Below are 22,746 nucleotides of genomic sequence, written 5' to 3'. Positions count from 1 at the left end.
TTTGCTTTTCTTTCTAGGTACCAGCAACACTGTTTAGATAGTGCCATAGTTAGTTTTCCAAATTTGTGTTTCGTAAATTGTTTTGCATGAAGCCCAACATGCTGATGCTAGTCTGATGTTAGGTAAGGATTCTCACTAATGAAAGTCTGCCAATAGGGAATAACGTTTGATGAAGTTCTTTGCTGATCTAAATGTATGTGATATCGTTTGCACAATTGTTCTTTTTATTAATTTGCACTGTAACCTCAGAAGTGTCATAGTTCAAGCTTTGATTAGATTACGTTTCTTCCGTTGCCTTGGACAGTCAGTGTTGTTTCTGTATGCGTATCATTTGATTTTGAGATTATTTTACATGCCTTTAGCATTGTTAATATAGGGAAATAAATATTCCAACTTTCGCTAAAAGGTGCGGTTATTCATGACTGAAAGGTCATGGTGTGTGACAATCACTGACTCCTTTGATTATTAATGTAGTTATCATTGATTATTGATGTTAGTGATTGATTATGGATTATTTATCTGCATGTACTGGAGTTATTGTGAGATCATCTTAATTTGGAGTCCAAAGGATGACCTATTTGCGTCCCCTTGTAAGTTTATTTATTAAGGTCTGCACGAGAACAGATTAAAAAAAACAATCTGGATAACAGATTCCCCCCCCATTGACTTCTACTGAAGGAGATACAATTTCAAGCAGGAGACAGACAAAATGAATACATTTTTGGCTTACAAAATAGGGAGCCTCCCTCCTGAATGCGGTCTTTTGGCATGTATGACCTGGCCTGAGAGAGCCTGATTGTTTCAGGGAGTGGGGGCAGTGGGAGGGGGGAATTTAGGGAAGCCCTCCATGTACTTTGCAGGAGGGCCCCCCAAGTTTTGTTACGCCACTGGAGAGGGTGGGGGAGGAGGGAAGAGCAGCACAACAGGGAGAGAGCAATGTGGAGCTGGGAGAGAAGCACACGATACTTAAATGTGAGACAGAGCACAGGGGCATAGAGTATGGCTGGAAGGAACCATACGAGAGAGAACATGCCGCGCAGAATTGAGAGATCAATATGAGGAGAATCGCAAGAGAGCAATAAAGAGCGTGGGGAGAAGCAAATGAGATAGAGCAACACAGCGTGGTGATGAGTATTTTGAAGGGGGCGACGCACACGAGTGAGAGATCTCGGAAACGTAATCACTCCCATTGAATGTTTAACCCAAAAGTGTTAAAACCATGCCAGTGTGTGCACTACGGCTTAGTCACACAACTACAAATGTGTGTATCAGACTGCCCCCAACGCAGCATTCCGGCACAGGCATACGCATACCTATGACAAAAAGAAGAAATCCACGACGCGATGAATCTCACATTTGAGCAATTGCAAAATTGTGGCGAAGAAATATGCTAGTTATGGGACTGTTTCAAAATGGTTTTGATGTATTCTCATTTAAAAGTGTTAGAAACGTATTTGATTATTCATGGGGCTCAAAACCTTGCCTCACTAATGTATTTATTTTTTAATTGCTCATCGTTATGCTGTGCGAGTTCTTACCTAGTTGTCCGAAGTTGTAAAGTGAGCAGTAACTCTTCCAGTCTATCAGTACAATAAAATAACATAACCAAGAGATATCGACCAGCCGAAATGACTGATTTCAGCAGCTGGACATTTTACGTTACGTGGTGATCATCTGTCTGCGTCGATCTAAATATTCGGTTGCAATTTTTCAAGAAGAACTAAAGAATCCCATGCGACACTTTCGAGCGCACATTAGAATTGTGAATATACAAATATAATAAGTGTCAAATGCATCTCAAGTCTCTTTAGTTTGTCAGGTTATCACAAAGCTTTCCGTGTATATTGCAGTAAGAGAGTTGTTGAGTGTGCAGTGCCATCTAGTGGTTTATTGGAGTAAAACGTATGACCACATTAAAAAAAATATCTTCCAACAATTAATTAGCCAGTAAACAATGCTGTTGTAGAAGGCAAACTGGAAAAGTTTACTAAAACAATTAATTTGTAAGTGAGCGTTACAAATGGGGTTTCTGGTTGGCTAGGGTATGCACCTCAGCCAGGCAGAACCCACCCACTCTAATCAGGGCAAGGGAGTTACACGTCCAAGATAACCCCTGCTCAACCCTTTGGTAGCTTGGCACGAGCAGTCAGGCCTATCCCGGAGGCAATGTGTAAAGCGTTTGCACAACACATCCAACACACGTGATGCAGTATCCCCACCACAAAGGAAACACACCACCAGATTTTATGAAAATATACTGTATTGTACACAACGCAATTATTGGACCAAACGTCACATATCAGTACTATCCTGCTACCTTAGCAGTTGTCAGAAAGTGACACATTAGTTACTCTGCAAACTAGCAGTAATCACTTATAACGCACAGGTTACTCAGTATTCTGCAACCCAAGCAGTAGTCAGGAAACACGTTATTACACCAAAGCACTTGTCATAAGAATATCATAAATGCCCATAGTAGGAACATTAGAAAACATATGGCAAGTTAGAAAAACATATTAGCATGTCATAACAGGAACATTTGCATACACATATGAAGGCATCATAAACAGGTAGGCAACATACAAATTAGCAAAGTCTTTATAAAGAACTTAGATTATATATATATATTGGTTCTTTAGGGAATACCTGTGAAAGATGAAGGCACCTCCAGTGCCTAGAAGATTAAGAAAAATGGGGGCTCCGGCGCTCCTCTGCGCAAAACGGGAGCCTCCCTTATCCCTTGGCCAGAGGAGGGCGGTACGCATCTCCTCCCTCTTGTGGACGGGCCTCTCTGGGGACCCGTGATCACTAGGGCACCCCTCGGGCCTCAACCGGCTCTCACAAGGGGGGGGGCAATGTCCGTGAGATAATGGTGGAGGAGGGGGGCACCACGCACCCCCTCTGACTTTGCAACAGGCCCTTCCAGGGGTCCGTGGTCTCCTAGGGTCTCCCCCAGGCCGGTCCTGGCCCTACGCTGTAGGGGAGCCTGCAAAAACCAATACTGGCCTGCATAGGCCACACAAGGCAGCCGGGGTGTCAGGGACGCAGGGGGAGCCTCCGGTAAGGCTTCCCTTCCCCCTGCCCGGCAGATGTCCTCCAGCAAGGGGCCTGGTGGGGCGAGGGAGCCTCCGATGAGGCTTCCTTCCATGCCCACCGGTTCTCTCTATACTCGGCAGCCAGCCCAGCCGTCGGGAAAGGAGGCAGGCACCAAAGTCGGTGCCTGCCAGTGCCCCGGGGGCACTCCACAGAGCGCACTTCACCAAGGGGACATGACAGGAGCGCTCGAGCTCCAAGTGTACCACAAAAGGATTCTTCTGGTGCCCCGGGGGCATGGAAAGGCAGCACGACGCCAGCGCTGGCAACCACACAGCCCGGGTCGCGGCGGTGATTTCTCTCGGCCAAAAGGAGAAGAAACGCTCTGTCAGGCGCAACGCACCAGCAGGGAAAAATCGATTCCAAGCGTTAATGAAAGCACCAACAGAGCGCTTTCCCAAGCGCTTAATCTCAGCCAAAGAAAGGTGAAGCACTCCTCGTGCTTCATGGTGAATGCAGGGGTCGGGGGCCAAGGCACCCTGCCCATGCGGAGCAAAGTTGTAAGAAAAGGCCCACAGGTGGAGGGCCCAACAACAGGCCAGCACAAGGATTATGCAGCCAGTGGAAAGTCCTCTTTAGTGACCAAGCCGGTCACAGGTCAGCACAGCTGCAGTAGTCCATGGCGGATCCTGGTGAGTTCTTCCAGCATTTCTGTGTCCATTTCAAAGATGATTAAGAGTCTCCAAATTGTGGGGAAAATTCCCCTGTACTTATACTCAGTCCTTACAATGTTTTGCAATGGTAGGGAGAGGAGGTTCCAGCCAGTTACAACTGGTTCTGGGCGTGCCCCTTTTCTCCTTCAGGACAGGCTCCAAACATCAGTGGGGGATTAACAACCCTATTGTGTGAGGCCAGGGCACAGCCTTTACAAATGTAGGTGTGCCCCGCCTCTCCCTTCTCTCAGCCCAGGAAGACTATTCAGTATGTAGATGCACCTCAGTGACACCTCCGCTCTCCCTGTGGACAGGCTGTCTGAAAAGTATGCACAAAGCCCAACTGTCACTCTGCCCAGACGTGGATTGGAGTCGAGCTGCAAAACACCAGAGTCATAGGCACAGAGAAATGCACACTTTCTAGAGGTGGCATTTCTATAATAGTAATAAAAAATACACCTACACCAGTAAGCAGCATTTATTAACACCATCACAATCATACCAAACACGCCTACGCTACCCCTCATAAATCATCCAATACCCCTTACACATAAGGCAGTGCATTTCTAATGCAATCCTATGAGAAGGCAGCACTCACAGCAGTGAGACACCAAGTTAGGCTGTTTGTCACCACCAGGACAGGCCACGCAACCTGGCACATGTCCTACCTTCTACATACATGGCACCCTGCCCAAAGGGCTAGCTAGGGTGTACCTTAGGGGTGACTTACATGTAGTAAAAGGGAAATTCTGGGCCTGGCAAGTTAATTTAGATGCCAGGTCCCTGTGGCAGAAAACTGCGCACACAGGCCTTGCGCTAGCAGGCCTGGACAGATTAGAAAGTCTACTTCATTGGGTGGTGCAAGCAGCGCTGCAGGCCCACTAGTAGTATTTAATTTACAGGCCCTGGGTATAGAGATACCACTGTACAAGGGACTTATAGGTAAATCAAATATGCCAATTAGATGTAAGCCAATCATACCAACTTTAGATGGGAGAGCACCTGCACTTTAGCACTGGTCAGCAGTGATAAAGTGTTCAGAGTCCTAGAGCCAACAGCGAGAGGTCAGAAAAAATAGGAGGCAGGAGGCAAAAAAGACTGGGGATGACCCTGCATAAGGAAAAAAGTCCAACAGTGAGCCTTACAGATTTGATAAGAAGGAGGAAATATTAACACTGAGGATGTAGATTTATTACGTTATCACGCGAATACAATACTTATTTACTATTTTAAATTGAACATTTGCATGTTCATTTAAGTAGGTGTAGGAAATTGACACACAGGCAGGGTATATAGCACTGATCTGACCAACATTCTCTATAATTATTTTTTTCAATGTGTGAGGTAGAAACTTCATGTGCAGTTTATGGACAAGGACTGGGGTTCTCAAGTGGTAGCACATGCTACACCTGGCATGTCCTTTAGTGCCCCTAGAACTTATCCTTCTACCCCTTATCTAAGATGTCAAGAGGGCAAGAAAAGACAGCAAACAAGGTAATTAGAGAACTGTTTTCCTTCAGAAGTGATTTCTCACTACCCTTCCCTGATAGTGTGATAAAAATAGACAGGGTTTCAACCTTGATTTAATCAGGAGGGGAAGAGGACGTGTTGTCACTTATACTCCTCCTTCCATTTTGTTGAACTGATGGCCATGGACATTTTCACTTAGGTCTTACATGCAATCGAGTAGATGCATTTAGTATTATGAATATGAAAGAAGTGAGTGACCTGCTCCTCCCTCCGGGAGAGAGTTATCTCCCTTCTACACCCTATCCTATAACTCTTTTGATATGAATCCATCCACCAGGGTTCATTATGTGCAGTTTACAACAAGCTGTAAAGACATATTCCCTCACTTCCCCTCCGCCAACAATCAGGAGTTGTAGACCATGGTGGAGAAGCGTAATTTTGGCTGCACCACCATTACAGAAATAACATGAACAAATATTTAAAAGTATGAGTTCTTTGTGCCTTAACCTTATTAATGTAAATTGAAGGATCAAAATGTGCTATTGAGGGTGCATTCACAGTAGCAACTAGAGCTTTCATATATACATGTATTCTAAAGTTTAGCTTTAACATGCAAATTTGTAGTTCTCATTCATATTTACACTTGCATTTTGAAATGCAGCATTTGTTGAAAGCACACTACATATGTAATATGTTTGTATTTATTTTATATTATGCTTGTAATTATAATCGTGTTTAAAAGTGCATATTAACCAAGCTTTATTAAGTTAGCATGTGTAAGCCTTTGTTTTAACATGTGAAATTCTTTTTTTGTGTTTTCTATGTTTTTCTTTGAAAGTGCTCATTTTTGATTTCTTAGCTAGTGAAAGGAGTATTGTGTATAAACGATAAAAGGCCTGAGAAGGAAGACTATACTGGGATGGATTGGATAGTTTAAAGAACAGAATAAACCTCCAATTCACTGTCTATCTGATGAGAAGAAGCTCAAGGCTAACCTGGTCATTAATATTCTGTGGGGATGGGAGAATCAATCCATGTTGCAAGCGCACTGAGTGAGAAAGAGAAATAATTGGGCTTCTGGTCCCATGTTCAGAGATACGGATGCTTCTGGAACTATCCAATTTAAGTTGGTATTCACCTTGTTAGAATACAGCAGATTCTTCTTGACTTGGAGAGGTACAGACCTCTCAGACTCCTTTGTCCTTACAGTGCATAGCATCATGCTAACACTGGTTTCCTTCTTTCTGAAGACTTCTACTGCAGTCTTTGTGATGTTGACACCTGCCTTGCTTTATTACCGAATCCCTTGAGATCCCGTTTGAACCAAGTTCCTCATTTAGTCAGAACCTAAGCTAGATGATTTTTACCCTTTTATGCTGTGAGAGAGCAATTCAAATTCCTTGAAGTAATATCAGTTCTTGATTCTTAGTTTCTGCATTGCTGTGACTGTAGTTTTTATATGCCTGATGCTAAGGAATCTGATTGTATTCCATTGATTCAACTTGCCGGTTTTGGTTCCGTACCTTTATGATCTGAGTTTGATATGTGCATATATTGGAGTGATTTCTAAATTTTACTACATTTACTAAACTTCGATATTGCCTTTTGGCCCTCTTTGTGTGGCCAAATTGGCTTCACAGCTGAAAACTGTAAATTCATTGCAAACTCCCTTGCTTCCTAGGACACCCAAAGATTTATGGGATGGAGACTACCAACCACTTCTGTATGCACCCTCTCAGATGGTAGTATTATCACATGGTTGGTACTGGAAAAGGGAGTTATAGTGGCCAATTCTAGACATGCCCAAACCCAGTCCACACCCAAAGCCCACGGTTACAGTCAGAGGATTGACAGAGTTTCAGCAGTCCAGCAGAGAGCTTTAACAGTGGGGGAATTAGTACTAATAGGGCAGCGCATTGTAATTGCTCAAGTCTATCTTGCGGCATTTGCGGAGACTGTGTGATATGATGTGGTAAGGTTTAAATTGTTGTCTGAGTGTGCCACTTGATGCAGAGAGGTTGAAGCTATCATCAGGTCTGACGTGGCCTAAGAACCTGGGATAGTATAAAAAAAGTGTAGAAGACATAATATTGTAATTGTCTGCTAAGTTTGGTGGTGAGTGTCATGAGACAATTTCGAGGGCACAATTGAGATAGGGACATTATCTTTGTGTGAGAGTAAGGTGTGGCTGCAGTGGTAAATTCCTAGTGCTCAGGAAGGAACTAGACCAATCTGGGTGATTCCCGGCAGGTTGAGGTTTCATTCGAGTGTGAATCAGAGTAGGTCTGAAAGTGTTACTTCAGGCCATTTCTTGTGTGATTGATTACTTTAATTTCTTTAGTGGAGCAGACAAAGTTATTTGTTGAATGTGCTTTAGACTTTGTTGTGCGTGTTAAATTTTGAGAAGAATGCGTTCCTAAAACATTGTAAAGGAGGGTGAGCCGCAGTGAGGAGTGAGATTGGCATCACAGTGTGCCAGGCTGGCATTGGTCGGCTGGTGTTGGCCAATCTGATTTTGGCTGTTTATGTCATACAGTGTTGCCCTGCTATTGGCTGTTACTGTCAGAAGAGAAATATTATTAAAGAGTTCATTTTAATTCGAAACAGAATTCATATTGTGATTGCTGTAAAATATTGTTGAAAAGTGAATTGTTTTTGGTCTGTACAAGATTTACTGAGTGGAGATATGGAAATACCTTATCGGGTAGAGGAAGAGGTACCACCCGAAGATAGGTCATTCTATGGCTATGAATGTGGCTCTTCACACATGTCTTTGGCTGATCCAATGGCGTGAGATCACAGAGAAGAAAAGTATATTGAGGTTTTCACACTATGGCACATTTAATTTGAGGACAGTACTGTATGAGGAGAAACCACAACCTAGATCTGCACAGTATGAAGCACGTAATCTTTGGGAATGCGCAGCCCAATCGAAACAGAGTGAGACATTTCAGGAAGAACCCAAAATGCAGTGTGTACTTGTGCAGATGCTAGATGGCATGCAGAACAAAAAAGGTGGAGGACCGACATGAAAGAGGGAGTTCGATTGTACCCAGCAGTAACAAGTAAGGTGACTGATAAGGAGAAATGAAAGTCAAGGAAATTGAAAGAGGAGAAGGCAAAAGATAGAGAGAACATAGACGAATATAGTGACAGCGATGCCAGTGATGACATATTAGATGTGTTATCATCAACACTCCCACCCCATACAATGAAATCCAACTTGTAGGAATGAGTGGTGCAGTCCAAAATGATGGTTTAACAGTCCCTTCTGCACCAGTACTTACAGGAGCAAATGTGAGTCCAATACGTACGGGAGGGAGTACATGGATTAATACACCTGTTAACCCACCAGTTCAGAATGCCCCAGTCGCTATTTCTCTTCTAATCACTATTCATCCTGCAGCTCATTCTACAGGCCTGAGCCATCAGAAGCTGCGTCACATACTTTGACAGCTCCTATGGGAGGAAATCCTTTAGTACCGACCCAGATAAATGCACCTTGCGTTGCCTCTCAGAGATCAACTATAAATCAGACAGGATTTATTCCTTCAGGAGGGTCCACTGCAGGACCGCAAAATATTGATCTGCCTAGTTGGAGCCCACGCCAGGGTGCTGCTTGTAATAATCTTGGAGAAAGAGTTGAATCCAGTACCTCTATAGTACAAAATGAAAAGAATTCTCAAGACTTAGACAACTTGATTAGATTCCCAGATTGAAGAGATAGAAGGTGAGAGGTTCAATAAGCAGTCATATAGTAAAACACTAGCCAGATTCACACATCTTCTCTCTCTCTCTCAAGAGAGAGAGAGAGAGAGGATTGCTTCCTTGCTTATGCAGACTGTCCACCAAGAGTGCTGCCATTGCAGCAGAAGCCTTAGAAACATCTTTGCACAGGTGATGATTACAGAGGAATACCCACAGAATTGGAAGGAAGCTATTATTATTACTCTCAAGAAAAAAACATGGAGACTCAAATGATTTAAAGAATCTTCGGCCCATCACTTTATTGCCGGCCCCAGCTAAAACAATTGAGAAACATCTGAACAAAGAGCTGGCCCATTTTTTAGGAGGGAATGATTGCTTCTTTGATCCTTCGCAGCAAAGTTTCAGGAGCAACCACAGTAGGTAGGACGCTTATATTTCTGCGTCTGATTACATCCAACATCGGGTGGATCAGGGCAGAGCAGTCATTCTTGTAATGTTGGACCTGTCTGCAGCCTTCAATGCCATCTATCCATCTTTATCAGTGAGAAGACTGCAGCAGGTGGGACTGAGGGACAAGGCACTCCAACTGCTAGAATCCTTTCTTGGGAATAGGACGAGTATAGTTAGTTGTGGATCTTTTAGAACTCTCTTGTTTCAACTGCCTTGTGGGGTTCCATAAGGTTCATCCCTCAGCCCAACTCTGTTCAACCTGTATGTCACCCTGCTAGCAAAGTTGATACAGTCATGGGGCTTTCAGGTGTCATCCTATGCGGATGACACACAGATCATCGTGCCGCTTGGTAAGGACCTGGGCAGAGGTGGCCACAAAATTAAAACCCTGCAAGTTGGAGATTAACATCTGGATAAAGCAAAATTGTCTCAAAATGAATGAAGAAAAAATGGAAATCTTGATTTTTGGTGTTAAAACTCCATTTGGAATAGTAGCTGGAGGCTTGCCGACCTCTACCCATCCCTGTAAAGAAACCGAAGAACCTTGGAATTGTTTTTGATAATGAACTGACTTTTGAGCACCAGGTTAGTAGTACAGTGAGTTCCTGCCACTGGATACTCAAGATGCTGAGAAAGACCCTTGCGTTTATCCCAGGGCAGCTCAGGGTTCCTGTAATGTTGGCGCTTATCACCTCGCGTCAGGATTTTTGTAACGCCCTACAGCCAAATGTTTAACAACATTCGCTCAATAAGTGCCAGTTGATTCAAAATGAGGCAGCGCTTAGTCCTAGGGATACCCACGAGCCAGCCAAAGAGGGAGGGTCTGAGGGCCATCTCTAGCTCCCAATTAGGGAACGGGTTCATTTTAAGGAATTATGCCTGGCATGCAAGGTACTTTATCAGTCCAGCTCTAGATACCACAGGTCCGCCTTTAACTTGCATGCCCCTAGCAGACTTTTGAGACTTTTGAGATCTGTGCACAATAAGAAGATTAATGTACCCAGATTTAAGAAGGCTAGATGCGGGAGAAGAGCCTTCTCAGTGGCAGCGGCCAGGCTCTGGAACAAGCTGCCAGACAACATCAGAGGGGCAGGCTCATATATGGCATTTCTCAGAGCAGTTAAAACCTGGCTGTTTAGAGCAAATTGGTATGCTTTTGGTCTGCTTCCCTGTTGGATTTTTCTGTATAAGGCTACCAACCGGTTGTGTTTTCTCCGCACCTAATGCTTAGATACCCATTTGAGTTTAATGTGCTCTATAATTGCAAAATACAAATACAAATTTAATGGGTCCCCGGAAGAAGGTGAAAGCTCAGGATCAGGCAGATAATTAATTCAGACTCCAGTAAGAGTGAATGCCATGAATGTGGTAAAAATAAAATATAGAATTAGAGGAGATGATATTAGGGCAGGGGTCTTCAAACTGGGGGGCGAGCCCCCCAGGGGGGCCTCAAGTGATCCCAGGGGGGTCGCCAGCCTCTGGCCAAAAGAAGCATTTCACAGATAACAGTGTTTTGTTTTAAGCAGAAACATGTTGTTGCATTTTTAAAATGGCAATAGTTCTTATCTGCAATGTTTAAATATATCTAGACATATTTAAACATTGCCATCTTTATAAAATATTTGTGAAACATTCTGAAGAGGGGCCCAGTGATTTTTATTTTTCAACTGGGGGGGGCGCGGCATTAAAAGGTTTGGAGACCTCTGTATTAGGGGATCTTAATCTTTCCAGATTAGACACCTATCAAAAGAACAAAATTATATTCATGTTTAAATGTGCAGGACAAGCTCACGATAAATTGTCTGAATTGGCTCAAACTTATGAGATAGATGTAGGTCAAAATAAATCAGTGCAGAAATGATACCACATATGTTTTGATGAAAAATACATTTGCAGTAAGAGAACAGCAGGAATGGAAATTTAAAATAAAGAATGAACTAAGAGCATTCAAAATGGAGTAAGTTGGACAAATGGGAAAGTAGATGGAAGAAAAATAAGGAACAAAATAAACTGAAGGGAGAGCTGTTTCAATCCTTAATGGCTGGAGAGAGTACTTCAGCCTTTCCCTTGTGGGAAGTGCTTGGTGGAAGTTATCTTCATGTACCTTGGAGTAGTAGTGATCTTGCGTCATTCATTAATGATTTCCCCAGACTGAGAGAAAAACTCATGAAATGGCATAAACAGGTTGAGTGATTTGTGAAGAATTGAATAAAGTATGGGCATAAGGTATCACTGAGCAAGTTGCACTACTGTCAAAGAGAGGTGCAGTACCTTGGAGAACACATTGAGAAAGGAGCAATGAAGGTGTCACAAGAAAGGATTTCAGTAATTCCGACAATTAATCTGCCAATTACCCACAGAGAAATCAGGAAGTTTTGGGGAATGGTGCACTGCTGGTGCCCGTAGATAACCAACTTTTTCCTATTGACCAAGGACAGGGATATGTCTGATCCAGTACCGTGGGATAATGATTGCTTGGTTGCCTTCCTAGAGCTGAGAGAAAGTCTCTTTCATGCCCCAGCACAGAGAATGCCTGATTACAAAAAGTAATTTACTCTCTTTTGCAGTGAAGGGGAGGGCTGCACTCTATCAGGGCTCTATCAGGGGTATTGCAATTCCTGAAGGCCTGTGGCCTAATTCTCTGCTACACTGACCCAGTAGCAGCAGCACTGCTAAGCTGCTTTAAAGCAGTGGCAGCTACATGTGTCAGCATCGAGAAGTGTGAGAATATTGTGATGGGTCATCCCCTTACTGTGTTTGTGCCCCACTCAGTTAAACTATTTTGAACAAGTTAGCTTGGCAGCTGATAATTTGTACTGAAGTGTTGTAATACTGTGAATCCTGCTGCACTGTTACCCCTTCCTGAAGCTGAGGGAGAAGAGGGAGCTGTCGAGCATGACTGTCTGGATGCTACGCAACTAGGCACCAGGCCAAGACCAGATATTTGAGATGAGCTACTACCGGAGTCTGATTTCATATTATTTGTTGATGGGTCTTGTTTGAAAGACCATGAAGGGAATCTAGGAGCTGCCTATGCAGTCTGTACAGTCTCAGGTATAGTTGATGCCTCTGGACTTCATGGAGTTTTATCCGCACAAGTGGCTGAGTTAGTTGCTCTTAGTAGAACAGTAGAGAGTGACGATTTTCACTGATATTGAGTATGGCTTTGGTGTGGTCCACGACTTTGGACAGTTATAGACACGAGGTTAAATGACCTCCTCTGGATCTCCCTTCAGGAATGGAGAGTATGCCCATAATTTTCTCAAAGCTCTGCAGTTGCCTACACAGATTGTTGTCGTAAGTTGCCCTGTACACCACAGTGGAGATGACTGTGTGGCAGTGGGCAATAAATATGTAGGCGAAGTTGCAAAATACTATGCTTATAGAGCTTGTACATTCGGTGGTGAATTTTTCAACGATAACATATGAGGCCAATTACAACCTTTTGTTAACTACAACTGACACTTGGGCAGAAGGTAAGAGAATACAGGAGGAAATGCCAGAGGCAGAACAACAAGGGTGGATCAGAGCAGCTTGTGTCAAAAGGGATGATTACATTTGGGTTTCAGCAGATAGAAGACTTGTAATGTCTAACAGTTCACTGCCCCCTATGGCTAGACATTTCCATGGCCCTCCTGATATAGGAAGGGATGCAATGATTTGTTTGTTTCTGCAGACTTGGGTTAACCCCACATTTAGATTGATGGCATAAAGGTTGTGTCATAGATGTGTTGTGTGTCAACAGATGAATGTATAGAAAATAACTGCAGTGACCTTAAGCCACATAGCAAGATCAGGCAGCCTTTTCAACAGGATGCAGTTAGAATTCATCGAAATGCCTGTGTGCAATGGGCTGAGATATGTCTTGGTGGTTGTGTGTATCTTCTCGCGCTGGGTTGAAACTTACCTGATCAGAAGAAATCTCACAGTAACACTGTTGTTGAGAGAACTCATCCCTAGGTTTGGTTTCCTAACTTCTCTGGAGTCAGACCGAGAGATTCACTTAAAAAATGAGGTCCTGAAATTGTTGTGGACAGCACTGCAGTTGGAGAAGAGACTACATATCAGCTATCGACCTGAGGCTTCAGGGATAGTGGAACAAGTGAATGCGCACTAAAATCCAGAAAGAATAAAGTGTGGGCTTTGACATCCTTGAAATGGCATGATGCTATGCCCCTTGTGTTGATGAGTTATCACAGTATTTCTGATTGGAGGACAGGGTTGTCTACACATGAGCTAATCATTGGCAGAGCAAAGAGACTGCCAGCTGTGCCTGGAAATGTGCTTCGGAACATTACAATTGGCATGATTATTGATTACTGCAGAGGACTGGCTGACATAGTGCATTCTGTTTCTCACCAAGTCAGAGCAGCCACAGCCACTCCACATCAAGAGCAGTGCCACATCCTTAGTCCTGGAGATTGGGTCCTCATGAAAAAATGTGTGAAAGTCTTGTTTGGATCCTCGTTGGCATGGGCCTTTCCAAGTTATCCTGGTGACAAATACATCTGTTAAATGTGGACGTCTCCCCACCTGGCTCCATGCTACTCATACTTGCAGAGCTTATTGATCCCTTGATGTTGTGACAGCACCTCTCCCAGAAGTGCCAGTGGTGACTGAGAGACAGGGGGAGCAGGTCATACAAGCGGTCGGGGACTGCGCTGAGCCTCAAACAGCACATGTTTGGTCCGAGGGCAGTCTAAACAAGTCAACAGCTGACACTGAGACAAAAGAGTCTTGTCCTGTGTTTGTGGATGAGTCAGATACAGATCCTAATGAAGAGCCTAGTGCTGTGAGAACATGAGTGAGCACTGGAGACTGCTGGCCAAGAAGACAGGAGATAGAAAGACTGAGCCTGCCTGAGGGTCAAACTGTTCTAGAGGATACTGAAGATTCTAGCTTGAATTGCCAAGACGATGAAGGATCTGCACTAAGGAGATCAAAAAGAGTAAGGGGTACCCTGTCGTAGGTACTCCTCCCCTAAATGAACATGTTTTGTTACGGATGCTGGAGAGAGTGAACCTTTGGATTTTGAGAATAACAGTGTAAGTACAATTGATCCTCCTTGAACTGAACTTTGTGGCTAGACTGTGTGTTGAGGTTACTCTGCCACTGAATGGACTGGCTCATTTGTTATTACTGTGATTTCTGTATTGTGTACATATTAGAGATTTTAGATAAACTTTGATAGGGAATTAAGAAGAGTACTGAGGCAGCTGAAGGAGCGTAAGGGTGTCATTTAGAAGAACATGAAGTAGGGCTAAAGAAGTCTCACAAAGATTTTGTAAATAAAATCATTGCATTTTTTAGACTTTTTTCCCATTTCCACAGGTGGAACTTGACAGAGAAGACTCTGCTGCTGCTGTATTTCACCTGACAGTCTGATTTTAGAGGATTCATGGAAGCTAATAACACAAAAAGGCATAGAAACATATTGGTAGGCACACTAATAGTTGTGTTATTATTGTTTGCTTATAGGGTTATATTCACCTCCATCTAGTGCAGGACAGGAAAAATCCAAAGTTGATCTCATACCTCCGCATCCCACTGGTAACAGTATGTATTATTCACTTAGTGAAAAGGAGTCATACGTAGACACATCCTAGAAGAGATTTTTCTTCAAATGCTTATTTCAAATTACTTTATCAGTATTTTGACATTATGGATGCAAGGGATTGTACATGTGCTCACAGTTACCTGCATCAACTATAGAAGGTATCACATGCCATCATATTCCCATGACTTAAGGAGTTACATGTATCCTTTTATTAAGTTTGATTTATGGAACCGGACACTTCCAATGTTATTTTTCAAATTATGATTTGGTTCTTTCAGAGATTCCTACATTGGAACATTTGTATAGCCATCCTGCTCCAAAGGAATTAGGAATAATTGTGAGATTCTTTAAACCCACTACAACATTAGATTCCTTTTATGCACATCGAAACAATTTAACATGCAGTCTGACAGATGTTGAGGAAAAATGTTTGAATTTAGTTGAAGATAGGAGGAGAGATTTGGAAGTGAAGCTGAAGACAGATAAAGATTTTAAGAGTCAATGTAGGCAGACTAGGGAAGAAATTGAACATCAAGGGGGGGAATCTAGCTACTTTGACACTGGATTGGAAGCATAAAGAGAAACTGTGTATTGTTACAGAGAAATCTATAGTTGACACTATTTGTGGGAAAGTCATGTCAGGTCAGTTCTTTATATAAGTGCTTGGTTAATCAAACTGTTGCATCAGCCATACTACTTACACAATGTTAATACAAATTCATATTAAAAAAAACATAAACGATTTACAAATGTTTTCTATACAAACCTTACAATAAAATTAATTACACCTGTATAAAATTCTGTTGCCATATCCATGGATAAATATAATTTTAAAGCAATCATTACTTATCTTTTAATCATGTATGAGGGGCATCCAGACTTAACCAAAAATCTATTAGCTGAAGCTCATATGTAGAAGGACAACTATACACCCAATAAAACTGCATTACCCTTGAACTGGAGTAGCGTAATTTTGGCTGCATCCCTACACGTTACAGCAGTAATATGAAAACATAATCAACATTATATATTCTCTGTGCCTTAACCTTATTAATGTAAAGTGAAGCATCAAAATGTGCTATTGAGGGTGCATTCACAATAGCAACTAGAGCTTCCATATATACATGTTATAATGTTTACATGCAAATTTGTAGTTCTCATTCATATTTCCACTTGTTTTCTGAAAAGCTGCATTTATTGAAAGCACATTGCATATGTAATATGCTTGCACTTATTCTGATGTGATGTTTGCAATTATAATCAAGTGTTTAAAAGTGCACATTAACCATGATTTATCAAGTTAGCATGGGTAGACCTTCATTTTAAAGTGCGAAATCTATTTTCTGTGCATTGCATTTTTTCTTTGCAGGTGCACATTTTTGATTTCTTAGCTAGTGAAAGGAGTAAGATAGAAAGGCGCAAGAAAAAGATCTGGCATGGACTAAACCTCCTATACATTGTCTATCTGAAGAGAAGAAACTCAAAACTAACCTGGTCCTTGATGTTTCGTGGGATGGGAGAACCACTTCATGTTGTGAGTGCGCTCTGTGAGAAGGAGACATAATTGGGCTTTTAAGTGACGTGTCCAGAGATATGGATGCTCCCAGAACTTTCCACTTTGAGTTGGTGTTCACAGCAGTACAGCAGATTATTTTAGACTTGGAGAGGTAAATACCTCTCAGACCCCTTTGTTCTTACATTGCATAGCTTCATGCTTACACTGGTTTGCTTCTTTCTGAAGACTTCTAATGGAGAAAGCTAAGAAAAATGGAGGGTGAGAAGGATACATCAGAGAGGCCCCTATTGCACAGCAAGAACTGTTCAGTTAAAATATATCCATTCAGTTAAGGAAAAGTTATGCATCTTACAACACAGCCTGAACTATACATCACCTTCATTTCTCTATTCCTCACACCTCTAGCATGCATCACCAACATACATTTCTGTCAAGGAACAGATCGACGCAAGCATTAACCTCTTTTGTAGAACCAGGTTTTCTTATAGATGCAATGCGGTTCTCAGCTCCACCTTCTAAAATTCCATGACATCTGAATATAGGAAAACACTTGGGACCTTCAGAGAACAGGATAGGAAATGATGGTCATTCATGATGCTCTTGCTGACTGATGTTCTTCACTCACGAGTCTTGCCGAATATCTAAAGAAAAAACATACTGGGACAGCGGGAAGAGTAGCAGATCATACGGGATTGGTATGTTATGTTATGCATGACAACATATGTATTCATCTCAGTAGTATACTTGAGATATATAGGCCCTCATTATGAACTCAGCGGGATTTCCCGCTGAGTTCTGGCTGGCGGTCTAAACACAGACCGCCAGCCTGTTAAGGACCCCGGCGGCCCAATAAACAACATTCCGCTGGGCCGGCGGGCGGATACAGTGAGGAATGCTGGCCTTGACATTGCCGACGGCTCCACATGGAGCTGTCGTCAATGTAGCAGTACGGCGGGTGCAGTAGCACCCGTTTGCATATCACTGCCTGTAAATCAGGCAGTGACATGCACGACAGGGCTGTGCACGGGGCCCCTGCACTGCACATGTAAAGTGCATAGGCAGTGCAGAGGCCCTGGGGCACCCATTCCACCAGCCTTTCCCTAGCAGGGGAAACCGCCAGGGAAAGGCTGGTGGAACACAGGTTCTTCATCCGGCGGGCAGCGCTGTGTGCAGTGCTGCCCTGTCGGATAAGGAACGCAGCCATCGTCAGGCTGCCTGGCGGCAGTAGCCTGGTGGTGGCAGAGTTCCGCCTGTGGCGGTCTCCATGTTGACATTATATGGCGGTGGCAGTAATTACCGCCACCGGCATGGCGGTCCGGACCGCCTATGGTCATAATGACTGTCATAATCTGTATTTCTGTAACCCCAGTCACACATATATTATTGATCATTAAAAACTGATGGCACTTGCTCATAAAGGATGAGTCAAGCTCTTAACTCATTACGTATTTGTAAAATCACATCTGAGTTAGTAAAAATGCATGTGCAACACACTTTGCCTTAAGCTCTTTAGATTTATTAAACTACTACAGGTAAAACCTATCTTGATAACACTCAAGCCTGTCACTTATTTCATCGCTCAAGACATAAGGTATTCATCAGGAATCCCAAGGTGAAATAGGGGCTTATTCTTGGAGGAAATTAAAATAGTGAAGCACACTCAGGAAGGCTGACGAATGTCAAGGCCCGTGAGTTCTCAGTTTGGCTAAGACAGATGTCTATGAAGAGAACATGGTGCTGAAAGCATGAATGTGACTGGAAATCAAGCACAGGAAAACACTGAGGAAGTAGCATGCCAGGGGAAATGTGGTTGTCATGATCAGAATGGGTTGAAGGAGTAGTTATGAAAGACTGTAACAGATGGCCCTTGGGAGTTATCAGAGACCGAGCTTGCAGGAGCCAATAGGGGAGATATGAATGATGTTGTAGAGGGTGGCTCACTGATTGAGGGTTTATGGGAGAGTGTCATGACAATCCCTTCCTCACACCTACACCTTCATTGACACTTTCCACAACCCTCAGTTTAATGTGGACTACTTCCGACATCCCATCTGAATATGTTTATCACCCTATTTTAAATCCTACACCACATACACCCTAACACCCATACATCAATCACCACCATCTACATCATATACACTATATATACATCTATGTCACCCTCACCCTCTACATCACCAACACATATGTGGTACACTCTTCATCACCTACACACTATAAAACCTCTAACGTAGACACAAACACCCTATCTCACCTATGCCCTTCCCAACTCACTACTCCACACCACCTCACCCTACACACATCCCCTACCCCATCCCAACCACTACCTAGAACCTAAATCACTATCTAAACCTTACACCTCCTTAATTAAGCATCAACAGAATAATTATTCTATATATCACTGTCACAGTAGTTACACTTACACCACATACATCACGCATTACCTAAGCCCATCAACACCATATACACCCAACTACTACAACACCTACATCCCTGAGCTACCCACATCCTTTAGTACCTATACCCTACACCAAATTTAAAGGAATATAGGTTTCGGAAAAAAAAAACAAATGGGTGGCTTTATGATTATCAGTTCTCTTGCCCTATGTGCTGCCCTTAAAGAAGTAAGTGGGTAGTCCCATTGTGCAGGAATCTGGACACTCACCAACATTTGTAGGCATGTAGAATACTCTCTTCTGATTAAGCAGGCTGATGACCTTTGCAATCTTTAGATATTTATTGTCTGCATGGATTTCGGTGCACCAAGTGCATCAAGGCAGCCGAGTGAAGGGTAGAGCCCCCAGTAACCCTCAAACAGAGTGGCTTGACGTAACAAGTTATATTTAGTACTGCCTAGTACCTTACTGTAAATGTGCACAGTTTCTGGCCTAGCACTTAGCACTGTATTGCAACCTGGAAATCTTTGTAAAGAAATAGGTCCCCCTTTTTTAGGTTTTTAATGTTTTTAGCTCACCCTGTTTTATACCTTGCTTCTTATTTTTAAAATGTTTTTAAAATGTCGACTGGACACCCGGTACAATGATTACATTTTGTATGCCTCTTTGAGGTTGATTTTATGTGATGTCTACATGTTGCACTTTTATGATCCTGGAGATCAAAATAAAGTTACGTAATATCCAAAACATATTAATGCTGATAGGAGATTCCAGAACCTTTAGTAAAGAAGAGCTTCACAAAGACGCCTTGTACAGTGCCAAAGGAGATCGCTCTAACAAAGCAATATTCAAACATATACAAACCTGGTTCCATAATAGAATACCCCAGAAACCAATAGCCTCACAATGAATTATTACATCATCTACAAGTAGACACTGAACACATCCTAACTTTAATTGCCACACATCTCTTCCCATTACATTTTAGATCTAGATAAATGATCCACTAACAATATAAAATACTTCATCTTGTGTGGTAAAACATTGAAAGGTCCTAAACAATCCACAGCAACTCTTTGCCACAATTTACCATGGGTATTGACAGGTACAGGTGTGGGTACAGCAGTCACCAAATGTTTGTCACTATAGCAACATTAAACACAATTTCTTAATAGTCTTTCTACATCTGCATTCATTGTTAACCATCAAAAATAATTTCTTATCCTTCATTTGGTTGCACTCATACCAAGATGCCCTACATGAGCAGTTTCTAAAATTCGCAGACGAAAACGCTCTGGTGGTACTAATTTCACGCCTCTGATAAAAAGAATCACCTTCCAGAGACAACTCATCCACCACCTGTCTATGAGGCTGAAAACATGCTTCTAATGTTTTTTTCTTTTGGCCAGTCAGATTTCACCAATGTGGCCACCTTACTCAAGACATTATCCTTCTTCACACTTTCACACCATAGTTTCATATAAGAGCAAATTAGTTGATCATCCACTTTTGCAATAATACACTCTTCAATTTCCTCATTTGCTTCATCCTTGCCATATTCGTCAGCCACCGGTAGGCAGGATAAGAAATCTGCTTTTACATTTTTACCACCTGCAACATAAATTAGTTGAAAATTGAATTCCAATACTTTTGTTGACAATCTAGCCAATCTAGCTGTTGCTTTCTTTATCTTGTTTCCAGATAATATCCACCAAGGGTCTATGATCAGTTTGTAGACAAACATTTCTGCCCCAGAGATAAGGTTTGAATTTTTCATGACCCTAGATGCATGCCAACATTTCTTTTTCAATTTCAGAATAGCTTGACTCCACCTCCTTCAACCTTCTGCAAATCCTACAGTGAGTTCCATGCCATTTGTTACTTCAGACAGTACAGCTCCCATACCATAAGCACACGCATCAACAGGCACAAGCATTTCTCAACCTTCGATGTAGGGTTTCAAAGAGAAAGCAGATATAATGCTTTTCTTGATGCAATCAAAACGTTGTTGGCATGCATCCCTCCATACAAATTCTGGGTTTTTCTTGAGTAATGTCTTATAATACTAAAACCTGCACATTTTTTTATAAACTTGGCATAAAATTTGTATCATCCTAAAAATGATCTGAGCTGTTGGTGGGATGTGAATCATTCACTAAGCCATTCATCAATGCTGGGCTTAGGTTTAACACCATTTGATGTCAAATCATAACATAAATATTCAATTTCATTTACTCCAAACACACACTTGTCTTCTCTGGAAGTCATGCCATTATGCTCTAGAACAGTTATAACCTCTTCAACACATTTGTCATGTTCTTCTATAGCCTCTGCAAAAATCAATATCTTGTCCTGAAATATTACTACATTAGAAATGTTTTCAAACATTCTTGTTGTCACTATTTGTAAATCCCAAAGCGGCTGAGGCCAGTCCAAATGGCATATGACAAAACTTGCATGCACTATCAGGCATAGCAAAAGCTGTAAGATGGCGAGATTTCTCATTTAGGACAACCTGATGATATGCCACTCTAAAATACTCACATATCTTCCTTGGGCCCCTGAGTAATTAAACAAATGAACAGTATCTGAGCTGTAGATAATAATAAAAAAGAAACACCACTGTAAGCCACTGGAAATGGGAAAGCTGAAGATGGGTTGTGACCTGCTCATCGTCAATTCTGATGTGATTTCTAAAACACGTAAACGCTGATTGGAGATTCTAAAACCTTTACCAAAGAAGAGCTTCACAAAGACAGCTTGTACAGGGGCCCAGGAGATCGCTCCAATGACAGCAATATTCAAACATATACAAACCTGGTTCCGTAATAGAACACCCCAGGAACCAATAGCCTCACAGTGAATTATTACATCATCTACATACAGACACTGAAAGCATCCTAACCTAAAATGCCATAAGTTATTAAACAGAAACGGATTATCAGAAACTCAGGAAATGAGAACTCTTACATTTCTTAGACTACCAACCTTGATTACTCGCAATTGGAAGACAAGAGTCTCCTATGTCAACAGCCTTCAACTTAACCATCAGTGATATCACAATAACCCTTCACTCATGGACCTCAGTGCAAGAAGCACATTTTTACACGTTTCCACCACTGGTGTTAAGCCATGATTCTTCTGCATATGTTGGTAAAGGTGGAAAGCATTTTCACGATACAAAAGAAAAAATATTGGCTTTATCAATGTTTGTGTTTTCATTGTTATGTTTCTATAGTATGTGCTATTATTCACTTAGGCCCAATATTTCGATCTTCATATTTATCAGATCTAGCATTAGCCAGCTACTAAAACTGCAGTAACAGTTGCACTCCATTTACTCAATATCAAGCATGTAGTCCTGTACCACATCTACCCCGACGCAAGCTTCTGGCTAGTTAACATTGTGTATATGATCATGAGGAAGGTAGTATCCTGTATATGTGGCTGAGCCGAGAGGAATGCATGTCTTGTTAATTGCAATTTGATTTGAGTATGTTTTAAGATTTGTGAAGAGGGTAGGGTTTGAGGGGATGGCGAGTGTCATTGATGGTGACAAAGATGATTCATAATCACTTGCAGAGAATGTTCCTATTAAAAGTCCACAGAGGGTGTTTTCTGCAGTAAATGTTCTGTTAGAAAGTTGGTTGGAGGTGGTAATTAATGTTTAGTGTGCAATCAAAAGGCCAGTACTCAATCATTTGCTGCTATTTCAACCTGGCTTATAAATAAGATATGTTTCTGACCGCTGAACCTTTCACCATCAGCATAGATTGACTAACCACTCAAAGTGAGAGTGGAGTGGTTTCTGTGCTATCTACAGAAGCAACAAGGATCTAGGAAGTAGTGTAAAATGGTACTTCCTAAATAGTTTACGAGGAAAAGAACCCAACACCTCAATTT

Source organism: Pleurodeles waltl, chromosome 8 (assembly GCF_031143425.1).
Source record: "Pleurodeles waltl isolate 20211129_DDA chromosome 8, aPleWal1.hap1.20221129, whole genome shotgun sequence".
NCBI classification, from domain to species: Eukaryota; Metazoa; Chordata; class Amphibia; order Caudata; family Salamandridae; genus Pleurodeles; species Pleurodeles waltl.
Note: the sequence above shows the minus strand (reverse complement) of the source record.